The sequence below is a fragment of the Ranitomeya imitator genome, chromosome 4, assembly GCF_032444005.1.
Source record: "Ranitomeya imitator isolate aRanImi1 chromosome 4, aRanImi1.pri, whole genome shotgun sequence".
NCBI classification, from domain to species: domain Eukaryota; kingdom Metazoa; phylum Chordata; class Amphibia; order Anura; family Dendrobatidae; genus Ranitomeya; species Ranitomeya imitator.
This window is the reverse complement of record NC_091285.1, coordinates 587969319-587982668: the sequence shown is the minus strand read 5'-3', so window position 1 is coordinate 587982668 and position 13350 is coordinate 587969319. Positions and strand designations below refer to the sequence as shown.

Sequence of the window (13350 nt, the reverse complement as noted above, 5' to 3'; positions counted from 1 at the left end):
TTTTATGTTTACTTGCAGTTTGAGAAAGACCCGGAATTGGGTCGAAACGTCACTTTTTTTCTTATCCTGCTGTATGTGTACATATATTTGAATGTCAAACACATGTGAATAAATACACCACTTTGCAAGCTATAACTCAAGAGAGTGCGGCTGTTTTATCGTTTATTTGACTGGTATTGGGTTCTTCCCAAGTACAGCCTGCACCACCTGATTTGCTGAGTGTGCTCCATTCCCTTGAATTTACGTCTAAATTGAGAGCAGCACCTGCACCCCGATGACATCCCAGACCTTTGCATTCGATGAATCAACGGCTACAAGAATCCTTTCTAAGGTCACGAACCCGGGCGATTTTCTAAAAGTTCCCGCCCACAAAATTAGAACCAGAGATTACGAAAAAGAACGAAGAAAACTTATGTCCTATGACCTGCACTCTATTACTTTGGCAGAGTATTACAGGCAGAGCAGAATACCTAGGGGGCTCCGATGCCATCTGCGCCCCACGATTTTCTCAGATAACCCGGATTATTGTGAAAAATTTAAACAGATATTGAATAAATGTTCACTGGATATTATCCTATTAACTATTGACTCTCTTTATACAGCAATCAGTGAAACCGAGAAAAAGGTGTCCGCGATTGAAGAACAGCTAACTTCCACTTTATCTACCACAGATTGGCAAACTTTGAAAAGCAAAACTGACAAAATCTTCGAAGACAACCGAAAGAGTCTACAAGAGAAGAAGAGAGCAAAGTTTCAGAGGGATTCGGACGATTACCAACAGGACCGTGTGTATAGATGGAACAATTCACCAAGCGGGGGCTACAGACATGGAAACTATGGCAACAGAAGAACAGATTCCTACAGTTCAGACAGCGAAGGATCCACGAGCAGCCATCAACAGGTTCGTTTTTTATCAGGACGTCAACCCAGGAGATACAACCCTCGAACAACAGGAGGAGACCGACCAGGAGGCGCCACTACAACCGCTCCAGAACGAATGACAACATGATCACAGGTAGGACTCTCAACTCAGTTGTCAATATTTCCGACTATACGCTAAACCCATCAGAACTGACTGTTCTCCAACGGGGGCTCTCCTTTTGCCCCACCCCTTCGTGGGATAAATTCAGACTTGATCAGGACTTACAGCGCTTTTTGCGTAGCATTCGTCTAAAAACATATTTCGGACTTCAACAAGACCCACCAGCAAGGGACGCCACACCACAGATTCCTGAACTCTCCATCTCTATGGTAGGGCTACGTAATGTAAGCAGCTTCAACCCACCACGAGGTTACCACACTACAGAGGCATACATAGACCTGATCAAAAGAGACATCAACCAGGTATTAGAACAACACAACAAGGGGGCCTTCCCGACACGCCACAACATCTCAGACTTAGAGAAACAAGCCATACAGTCACTCAAAAACAATAAATTTATAACTATTAAACCTGCAGACAAAGGAGGGGCTATAGTTATCATGAATCAAACAGACTATATCAGGGAAATCAGGAACTAACTGTCTGACACAGAGACATACAGACAAATCCCCCACGATCCTACTAGTGACATTAAGAATAAAATAGAATCTACATTAAACAAATACTTGACTTCAAACACAATAGACCAAAAAACAGCAACTTTTCTAACTAATCAACACCCTGTAACCCCCGTTTTCTATATCCTGCCAAAAATACATAAGTCCCTCACAAATCCCCCTGGCAGACCAATAGTGGCTTCCACAGATTCCATTCTGTCCCCACTAACCGTTTTTCTAGAGAAGATTCTAACACCTCTCACAAAACAAACCAGATCCTTTATTCTGGATACAAGCCACTTTCTGGAGATTATTGCAGGATTTCCTAACCTTTCGCCACAATGTATCCTGGCCACTTTTGATGTTAAAAGCCTATACACATCCATACAGCATCCCCTAGGCCTCCAAGCAGTGCAGGACCTCCTCAAAACTTCTGACTTATCACAGAACTCACAACGGTTTTGTCTAGACCTATTGACAATTGTCTTATGTAACAACTTTTTTCTTTTTGGTGACCAGTATTATTTGCAGTTCTGCGGGACCGCCATGGGCGCGAACGTGGCGCCCGCTTACGCAAATTCATATATGGATGCATTTGAATGCACCTACATTTACACTAGTGAACTTTTCAGAACTCATGATAAGAGCTGGATCAGATTCATAGACGATATTTTTTGTCTATGGGAAGGCACCCCTGAAAGCCTGTCTTCTTTCCATGACTTTATCAACTCGATGAGACCTGAACTCCAGTTCACCCTGACTTAGGACTTGACTAGAATCTCATTTCTGGACACAATGGTCATAAAGAACGACACAGGTAAACTAGAGACGGATATTTTCACTAAACCTATGGATTCTAATAACCTTTTATTATACACCAGCTGTCATCCAAAATCTACGAAAAATAGTCTGCCTCGTTCCCAATTTCAAAGGGTTAAAAGAATTGTATCGGATAAGAGTTTACTTGAAACTCGCCTTAATGAGATGTCCGACAAATTTAGAGATAGGAAGTATCCTGAACAACTCTTGACCACCGAGAAACTGAGAGCCCTTGAAAATACACCCTCCCGTACCACATTAGTTAAACCCGAACGCATTCCTTTTATACATACCCACCACCCGATAATGCCTAAACTCTACAACATCATTAATAAACACTGGCCACTTCTCCATAGGTCATACCCTGACATCGAAGCTTTCAAAAATCCAGCACTCATGTGCAAAAGAAAACCACCAAACCTTAGGGACCAATGGGTGAGGGCAGACATAGGTAGCCTGATAAAACAACCCAAACAGAGTTTCATTGGCTCAAAACGGGTGGGGACTTACCCTAATTTGCATATTCCAGGTGCCTTCTGGGAAAAGTGAAGAGTCTCCCTAAGCTAGAAGATCGTTGGGTACAGCCGGGACCAGCTGCTTGGAAAGCATCACCAAACCAGGGATTCAAGCTTGAGGAGGCTAATTTGCATATTCCAGGTGCCTTCTGGGAAAAGCGAAGAGTCTCCCTAAGCTAGAAGATCGTTGGGTACAGCCGGGACCAGCTGCTTGGAAAGCATCACCAAATTTTTGCCTGTAGGACAATATTGCAAGAGAGCTTGGCTGAGTAGAAGGAGAATCAAATTTCACCTGTCAGAAGTGTAGACTAGTGACCCTTTTAGAAGAAAAGGTGCGGGGTCTGGAAGAAAGAATAGCAACTTTGAAACTCATCAAAGAGAATGAAGACTTTCTAGACAGAACAGAAGCATCTCTACTGGTCACAGAAGGTGAAAAAAGTGTCAGAGAACCTCCAAAAGCAGATGAGTGGAAGCATGTGACCAAAAGAAGCAAGAAGACCATGGAGAAATCACCAACCACACAACTGAAGAACCGATATCAAATCTTTGTAGAGGATGAAGATGGCACACCTAAGGATGAAGCAATATCAGCAAGCAAAAAAGAAAAGGGCACACAGCAACAAGTGACAGCAAAAAGTACAGCCAAGAAGCAACGAAGAGTGGTGGTGGTGGGAGACTCACTACTGAGAGGCACAGAAGCAGCCATCTGCAGACCGGACATAACTGCAAGAGAAGTATGCTGCCTTCCAGGTGCGATGATCAAGGATGTGACCGATAGGATACCAAAGCTCTTCAGCTCCAAGGACGTCCACTAATTTCTTCTGATACATGTTGGCACCAATGACACGGCAAGGAAGGACCTACCGACAATCTGCAAAGACTTTGAAGAGTTGGGAAAGAAAGTAAAGGAACTGGATGCACAGGTAGTTTTTTCTTCTATCCTTCCAGTAGACGGGCATGGCACCAGGAGATGGAACAGGATCCTTGATGTAAACAACTGGCTAAGACGATGGTGCAGACAACAAGGATTCGGATTCCTGGACCACGGTGTGAATTACTGGTACGATGGACTTCTCGCCAGAGACGGACTACACCTCAACAAACCTGGGAAACACACATTCGCCAGAAGACTCGCTACACTCATCAGGAGGGCGTTAAACTAGAAGAAGAGGGGACGGGAAGAAAAACATTAGACTTGAACAAAGAAGATCCAGGAAAACATACTCAGAAGGGAGGTAAGAACATTTCTAAAACAATCCACAGCGAGGAGATTGGAACAAAACAAAATCCTCTAAACTGCATGCTCGCAAATGCCAGAAGCCTGACAAACAAGATGGAAGAACTAGAAGCAGAAATATCTACAGGTAACTTTGACATAGTGGGAATAACCGAGACATGGTTAGATGAAAGCTATGACTGGGCAGTTAATTTACAGGGTTACAGTCTGTTTAGAAAGGATCGTAAAAATCGGAGAGGAGGAGGGGTTTGTCTCTATGTAAAGTTTTGTCTAAAGTCCACTTTAAGGGAGGATATTAGCGAAGGAAATGAGGATGTCGAGTCCATATGGGTCAAAATTCATGGAGGGAAAAATGGTAACAAAATTCTCATTGGGGTCTGTTACAAACCCCCAAATATAACAGAAACCATGGAAAGTCTACTTCTAAAGCAGATAGATGAAGCTGCAACCCATAATGAGGTCCTGGTTATGGGGGACTTTAACTACCCGGATATTAACTGGGAAACAGAAACCTGTGAAACCCATAAAGGCAACAGGTTTCTGCTAATAACCAAGAAAAATTATCTTTCACAATTGGTGCAGAATCCAACCAGAGGAGCGGCACTTTTAGACCTAATACTATCTAATAGACCTGACAGAATAACAAATCTGCAGGTGGTCGGGCATCTAGGAAATAGCGACCACAATATTGTACAGTTTCACCTGTCTTTCACTAGGGGGACTTGTCAGGGAGTCACAAAAACACTGAACTTTAGGAAGGCAAAGTTTGACCAGCTTAGAGATGCCCTTAATCTGGTAGACTGGGACAATATCCTCAGAAATAAGAATACAGATAATAAATGGGAAATGTTTAAGAACATCCTAAATAGGCAATGTAAGCGGTTTATACCTTGTGGGAATAAAAGGACTAGAAATAGGAAAAACCCAATGTGGCTAAACAAAGAAGTAAGACAGGCAATTAACAGTAAAAAGAAAGCATTTGCACTACTAAAGCAGGATGGCACCATTGAAGCTCTAAAAAACTATAGGGAGAAAAATACTTTATCTAAAAAACTAATTAAAGCTGCCAAAAAGGAAACAGAGAAGCACATTGCTATGGAGAGTAAAACTAATCCCAAACTGTTCTTCAACTATATCAATAGTAAAAGAATAAAAACTGAAAATGTAGGCCCCTTAAAAAATAGTGAGGAAAGAATGGTTGTAGATGACGAGGAAAAAGCTAACATATTAAACACCTTCTTCTCCACGGTATTCATGGTGGAAAATGAAATGCTAGGTGAAATCCCAAGAAACAATAAAAACCCTATAATAAGGGTCACCAATCTAACCCAAGAAGAGGTGCGAAACCGGCTAAATAAGATTAAAATAGATAAATCTCCGGGTCCGGATGGCATACACCCACGAGTACTAAGAGAACTAAGTAATGTAATAGATAAACCATTATTTCTTATTTTTAGGGACTCTATAGCGACAGGGTCTGTTCCGCAGCATTGGCGCATAGCAAATGTGGTGCCAATATTCAAAAAGGGCTCTAAAAGTGAACCTGGAAATTATAGGCCAGTAAGTCTAACCTCTATTGTTGGTAAAATATTTGAAGGGTTTCTGAAGGATGTTATTCTGGATTATCTCAATGAGAATAACTGTTTAACTCCATATCAGCATGGGTTTATGAGAAATCGCTCCTGTCAAACCAATCTAATCAGTTTTTATGAAGAGGTAAGCTATAGGCTGGACCACGGTGAGTCATTGGACGTGGTATATCTCGATTTTTCCAAAGCGTTTGATACCGTGCCGCACAAGAGGTTGGTACACAAAATGAGAATGCTTGGTCTGGGGGAAAATGTGTGTAAATGGGTTAGTAACTGGCTTAGTGATAGAAAGCAGAGGGTGGTTATAAATGGTATAGTCTCTAACTGGGTCGCTGTGACCAGTGGGGTACCGCAGGGGTCAGTATTGGGACCTGTTCTCTTCAACATATTCATTAATGATCTGGTAGAAGGTTTACACAGTAAAATATCGATATTTGCAGATGATACAAAACTATGTAAAGCAGTTAATACAAGAGAAGATAGTATTCTGCTACAGATGGATCTGGATAAGTTGGAAACTTGGGCTGAAAGGTGGCAGATGAGGTTTAACAATGATAAATGTAAGGTTATACACATGGGAAGAAGGAATCAATATCACCATTACACACTGAATGGGAAACCACTGGGTAAATCTGACAGGGAGAAGGACTTGGGGATCCTAGTTAATGATAAACTTACCTGGAGCAGCCAGTGCCAGGCAGCAGCTGCCAAGGCAAACAGGATCATGGGGTGCATTAAAAGAGGTCTGGATACACATGATGAGAGCATTATACTGCCTCTGTACAAATCCCTAGTTAGACCGCACATGGAGTACTGTGTCCAGTTTTGGGCACCGGTGCTCAGGAAGGATATAATGGAACTAGAGAGAGAACAAAGGAGGGCAACAAAATTAATAAAGGGGATGGGAGAACTACAATACCCAGATAGATTAGCGAAATTAGGATTATTTAGTCTAGAAAAAAGACGACTGAGGGGCGATCTAATAACCATGTATAAGTATATAAGGGGACAATACAAATATCTCGCTGAGGATCTGTTTATACCAAGGAAGGTGACGGGCACAAGGGGGCATTCTTTGCGTCTGGAGAAGAGAAGGTTTTTCCACCAACATAGAAGAGGATTCTTTACTGTTAGGGCAGTGAGAATCTGGAATTGCTTGCCTGAGGAGGTGGTGATGGCGAACTCAGTCGAGGGGTTCAAGAGAGGCCTGGATGTCTTCCTGGAGCAGAACAATATTGTATCATACAATTAGGTTCTGTAGAAGGACGTAGATCTGGGGATTTATTATGATGGAATATAGGCTGAACTGGATGGACAAATGTCTTTTTTCAGCCTTACTATGTTACTATGTTACTATGTTACCCATGTCTTAGTTGTGCATGTTGTTCAAACGTCATCAGAGGGGAGGATGTCATTCACCCCCACTCTGGTAAGAGGTATAAGACAAAGGGTTTCTTTACGTGCGAATCCAATTTTGTGCTATACCTGGTTAAATGCCCTTGCGGCCTTATCTATATAGGCCAAACAACAAAACACGTTCGCGACCGCATAGCCAGCCATAAATCTACAATCAGATGCAAAAAAACTTGGCTACCCATTCCAGAACACTTTGCAACAGCTAATCATTTAGTTTCACAACTGAGATTCCAGGTTGTGGAACAGGTTGAGAGACCAAGGAGAGGCGGCAACCAGAACAGATTACTTAAAGAAAGGGAATCCTATTGGATACACACATTGCAAACCCTCACGCCAAAGGGACTCAACAGGGAGTTAGATTTATTAACTTAATACACAGGGTTGAACTGCCGTGTCTGTTATACTCTGTCATGTGATTTGTGATTTTAAAAATTGAACTGTTCTTTTATGTGGAAATCTACATGTAGAAAATGTATTTATGCATTTAGTAGTTGACGTATGTGGTCAAAATATCCTAGAGCTATTGCTTTGGTTCTAACCTTTCACTTATTCTTGCAGACACACTGACCTGACTAAATATTCCTAACACCCGCCTTGGGTAAGTTATAGAAAGTTCCATCTCTCTCTTTTTTTTTTTTTTTTTCTATTTTTATTTTTTTATTTTCAATTCCTCTTATTTTTCATTTATCATTTTTTCTTATTGTTTTATTTCGCTCCATAAGTTTAGTACTCCCCTTCTCTTGTTTACGAAATTATTAGCTTTGGTACCCCTTTATAGACATAAATCTATATTTCTATTCCAATATGGACTACACTGGGGCTTATTCAGTTTTTTTTTTTTCCCCTCCATTATTTTATTTCCATTCTTTTCCCACAGTCTATGTATATTTATTCCCATTTTTCCATTTTTATTGTTTATTATTATTATTTTACTTTTTAATTTTTTAATTTTTTTATTTATTTTTTCTAATATATATTTCCTATGGTGTTTCACATTAGCAGTTTACCCAGGTGGACTCCCGACACACTCTGGGCCTTTCTTATAAGTATGAGCAGCATTATGTAGGCAACCCAGCCATTGCATCACATCTGACTCCTAGACACAATCCATGCAGCTCGCACTCTGCGCTCCACAGCTCGCCCTGACATGACCTCACTTTATGGCCAGCAGGCATTATAAATGGAGCTACAATGCTCACATTAGCCCACACACTTCCAGGAAGCAGGATAGCCCAGCGCCACACTTAGAGGAGGTTGGTAACTTGCCCACAATCTACATTTCCTTCCATACCACACAGACCTCATTTCTCCTTACTAAGGATTCCCCCTCTTATCCCCCTTTTCTACCCGCAGCCCTTTTTGGGACCTAATTTCAAACTTTCAAACAGTATCAGCTACTCAGGTCAGTGCACTAGGTTTTCATCCACTTCATCCACTATATACCATTATGCATTTAGTTCACCACTGGGCAACCTAGATTATTCATTTTGACCACACATATTCTCTCCACTATTGTGTCTCTGGTCCTAAATCTCGCGGTACAAAACCATCCATATACTGTGTATATCCACTGGCAAACCAGGGAAAGGACTTGCAGTGCATCTATTGTACCTTCAAAAAGATCCTTCACCTTAAGGGGACTCATGGAATTTTTATTAGTGATTACAGTTGTATATATAGTTGTAAATATTAATTTCACACATTGTGCTCTATGTACATAAACACTAATTGTATTTTATGTTTACTTGCAGTTTGAGAAAGACCCGGAATTGGGTCGAAACGTCACTTTTTTTCTTATCCTGCTGTATGTGTACATATATTTGAATGTCAAACACATGTGAATAAATACACCACTTTGCAAGCTATAACCCAAGAGAGTGCGGCTGTTTTATCGTTTATTTGACTGGTATTGGGTTCTTCCCAAGTACAGCCTGCACCACCTGATTTGCTGAGTGTGCTCCATTCCCTTGAATGTGCCCGTAATAGGCGCGTGCAGAATCGCGATCTGCCCGCACCTATTAACTAGTTAAATGCCGCTGTCAAATGCAGACAGCGGCATTTAACCACCGCTTCCGGCCGGGCGGCCGGAAATGACGTCATTGCCGACCCCCGTCATATGATCGGGGGTCGGCGATGCGTCTCCATTGTAACCATAGAGGTCCTTGAAATATAAAAGTTTAAATCACCCCCCTTTCGCCCCAATCAAAATAAATCAATTAAAAAAAAAATCAAATCTACACATATTTGGTATCGCCGCTCTCAGAATCGCCCGATCTATCAATTAAAAAAAAAAGCATTAACCTGATCGCTTTTTTTAGCAAATTTTGGAATTTTTTTTCACCACTTAGATAAAAAATAACCTAGTCATGTTAGGTGTGTACGAACTCGTACTGACCTGGAGAATCATAATGTCAAGTCAGTTTTAGCATTTAGTGAACCTAGCAAAAAAGCCAAACAAAAAACAAGTGTGGGACTGCACTTTTTTTGCAATTTCACCGCACTTGGAATTTTTTTCCCGTTTTCCAGTACATGACGTGCTAAAACCAATGATGTCGTTCAAAAGTACAACTCGTCCCGCAAAAAATAAGCCCTCACATGTCCAAATTGACGGAAAAATAAAAAAGTTATGGCTCTGGGAAGGAGGGGAGTGAAAAACGAACACGGAAAAATGAAAAATCCCACGGTCATGAAGGGGTTAAAGAACAGGAGGGCGGGACCTTTAGTCTTATTGCCTCGTGCCGATTGATTGCCCCCACCCCTTCTCAGATAGATATACCATGCTCTATTGTGAGCACTCTCCCTTCTGACCAACCCCTCTAAACTTTTGACCCCACAGAGCGTGGGCTTCCACCCATATTAATTTTAACCCCTGTTCACTCTACAAAACTAAGTCATGAGTCACTGCGCACATGGCTTTGCTGTGAGCTATGTTTTTCCTGTATGCCGCTTCAGTGGTATCACTAACATCAAAGATCTCTGAACTTCTTGCTCATGCCACTAAATGCTAACATATTCTACCATCACACTCAATAATTTAGGTTGCATTTACATGGGCTAATTTCAGAGCGTTAAAAGAGCGCGATTGACAATATTGAAGTTGTCCCCACACATATCATGTTATCAGCAAAACATCTGCAGTTTGCACCGGGCGAACTGCTGAGAACAATGATTTTTGTTCTGCCATAAACAATCATCACTAGTGTTGAGCGATACCGTCCGATACTTGAAAGTATCGGTATCGGCCGATACCCGAAAAATATCGGATATCGCCGATACCGATATCCGATACCAACATAAGTCAATGGGACACCAAGTATCGGAAGGTATCCTGATGGTTCCCAGGGTCTGAAGGAGAGGAAACTCTCCTTCAGGCCCTGGGATCCATAGGGATGTGTAAAATAAAGAATTAAAATAAAAAATATTGATATATTCACCTCTCCGGCGGCCCCTGGACATCACGCTGGTAACCGGCAGGCTTCTTTGTTTAAAATGAGCGCCTTTAGGACCTGCGAATGACGTCGCGGCTTCTGATTGATTTCTCCGCTCATGTGACCGCCACGCGACCAATCAGAAGCCGCGACGTCATTCGCAGGTCCTAAAGGCGCTCATTTTAAACAAAGAAGCCTGCCGGTTACCAGCGTGATGTCTAGGGGCCGCCGGAGAGGTGAATATATCAATATTTTTTATTTTAATTCTTTATTTTACACATCCCTATGGATCCGATACCGATACCACAAAAGTATCGGATCTCGGTATCGGAATTCCGATACCGCAAGTATCGGCCGATACCCGATACTTGCGGTATCGGAATGCTCAACACTAATCATCACCCAAGGAATGAGCATAATTTTGCTAATTTGTTGGGCGATTGCAGACATTTGCCGAGATGTTCATGCTACGTGCATACACCATAAGTGTCACACACTGTGTGTTACACACACATATAGCACACACACATGTACAGTTGAAACCAGAAGTTTACATACACTATATAAAAGGCACATTCATGTTTTTTTTATTTTCTTGGCTGATTTCTTTACTTTCCCATGATGTTACAGAAAGAAGCAGTGTGTTTCAGGTTTGCATTAAAATACATCCACAGGTGTGTCTCTAACTCAGATGTTGCCAAAAAAACAGAAGCTTAAAAAAACACATCATCATATAGGCAGTCCAGAATGGTTTAAAGACATAGTAATCTTAGTGTATGTAATCTTTTGACTTTGCAGTATGTAATGAAAATGCCTTAAAGGGAACCTGTCACCACGAAAATCGCGGGTGAGGTAATCCCACCGGCATCAGGGGCTTATCTGCAGCATTCTGTAATGCTGTAGATAAGCCCCTGATGTTACCTGAAAAAGGAGAAAAAGAGGTTAGATTATACTCACCCAGGGGCGGTCCCGCTGCTGGTCAGGTCGGATGGGCGTCTACGGTCCGCTCCGGCGCCTCCTATCTTCTTTCCATGACGTCCTCTTCTGATCTTCAGCCACGGCTCCGGCGCAGGCGTACTTTGCTCTGCCCTGTTGAGGGCAGACAAAGTACTGCAGTGCGCAGGCGCCGGGCCTCTGACCTTTCCGGCGCCTGCGCACTGCAGTACTATCCTCTGCCCTCAAGAGGTCAGAGCAAAGTACGCCTGCGCCGGAGCCGTGGCTGAAGATCAGAAGAGGACGTCATGGAAAGAAGATGGGAGGCGCCGGAGCGGACCGGAGACGCCCATCCGACCTGACCAGCAGCGGGACCGCCCCTGGGTGAGTATAATCTAACGTCTTTTTCTCCTTTTTCAGGTAACATCGGGGGCTTATCTACAGCATTACAGAATGCTGCAGATAAGCCCCTGATGCCGGTGGGATTACCTCACCCACGATTTTCGGGGTGACAGGTTCCTTTTAAAACACTCTCACTCTCACTCTCATTATTATGGCAGATGTAGATACAATCTCTTGATTGCCCATTATTGCAGAGATTGACGGCGGCAATTAAATGGAACCATTCACCCCCAAAATCGAAGGTGAGCTAAGCCCACCGGCATCAGGGGCTTATCTACGGCATTCTGTAATGCTGTAGCTAAGCCCCCGATGTATCCTGAAAGATGAGAAAAAGAGGTTACGTTATACTCACCTGGGGGGGGGGGGCGTTCCGATCCGATGGGCGTCGCGGTCCGGTCCGGGGCCTCCCATCTTCTTACGATGACGTCCTCATCTTGTCTTCAGGCAGCGGCTCCGGTGCAGGTGCACTTTGTCTGCCCTGTTGAGGGCAGAGCAAAGTACTGCAGTGCCCAGGCAGCGGGCCACTCTGACCTTTCCCGTCGCCTGTGCACTGCAGTACTTTGCTCTGCCCTCAACAGGGTAGACAAAGTATGCCTGCGTCGGAGCCGCAGCATGAAGACAAGAAGAGGAAGTCATCCTATGAAGATGGGAGGCCCCGGACCGGACCACGACACCCATCAGATCGGACCGCCCCCCAGGTGAGTATAATCTAACCTCTTTTTCTCATCTTTCAAGATACATCGGGGCTTATCTACTGCATTACAGAATGCTGTAAATAAGCCCCTGATGCCGGTGGGCTTAGCTCAACTTTGATTTTCGGGGTGACAGGTTCCCTTTAACTAGTTAACCGCTGCGGGTGGATCGTGACTCCTCCCGCAGCTGTTGCAGGCACTTGTCAGCTGTATCGATCAGCTGTTATGTGCCCAGAAAGGAGCGGGTCTCAGTGGCAGAGCATGTACCTAACAGGGGGAGTTCGTCATGGGTGTACTATTACGCCCAATGTCGGAAAGGGGTTAAACAAGTACAGTGAAATTCTATAATCCCTTCCAAACATTTATGTAGCGTAGTGCCAGTATATTAAATGACTTACCGAATGCCGTCTTCTCCGTTTTTCAAAGTCACTTTTACAATGTACATGTTCAGTAAATATTTATGGAGTCTCGTTCTAATGCTCCATAGGTTTACTTGGCAAAATACTGTTCACAGATAAACTACAATGTGATCGGTGAATTGGCATTGGAGACAAGTGAAGCAGAAGAATGGCAGGCATGGCACTGAATAAGAATGGTGTCTCTGACTGCAGTGCCCCTTGTCCTTTCAGTTGCCATGGCCACGTTGTTATCCCTCCACAGTTACGAATATTTAAAAGGGGGCGGTGTGTAACAGCTGCGAGCCAATCACTTTGCGTGGTTTATTGTCCCCCCCCCTCCTCTTCCTTCTTATGGGCTATAAAACGCTGTGATATTCTCCTT

General features: G+C 43.1%; 1 long non-coding RNA gene across 1 annotated transcript; it reads left to right on the top strand.

Moving 5' to 3' along the window:
* Positions 1 to 7674: 7674 nt before the first annotated feature.
* On the top strand, positions 7675 to 8983 carry LOC138674274 (uncharacterized). Its single transcript, XR_011320567.1, has 2 exons — positions 7675 to 7713; positions 8867 to 8983. It is a non-coding gene; the product is annotated as an uncharacterized lncRNA (long non-coding RNA).
* The last annotated feature ends 4367 nt before the right edge of the window (positions 8984 to 13350 follow it).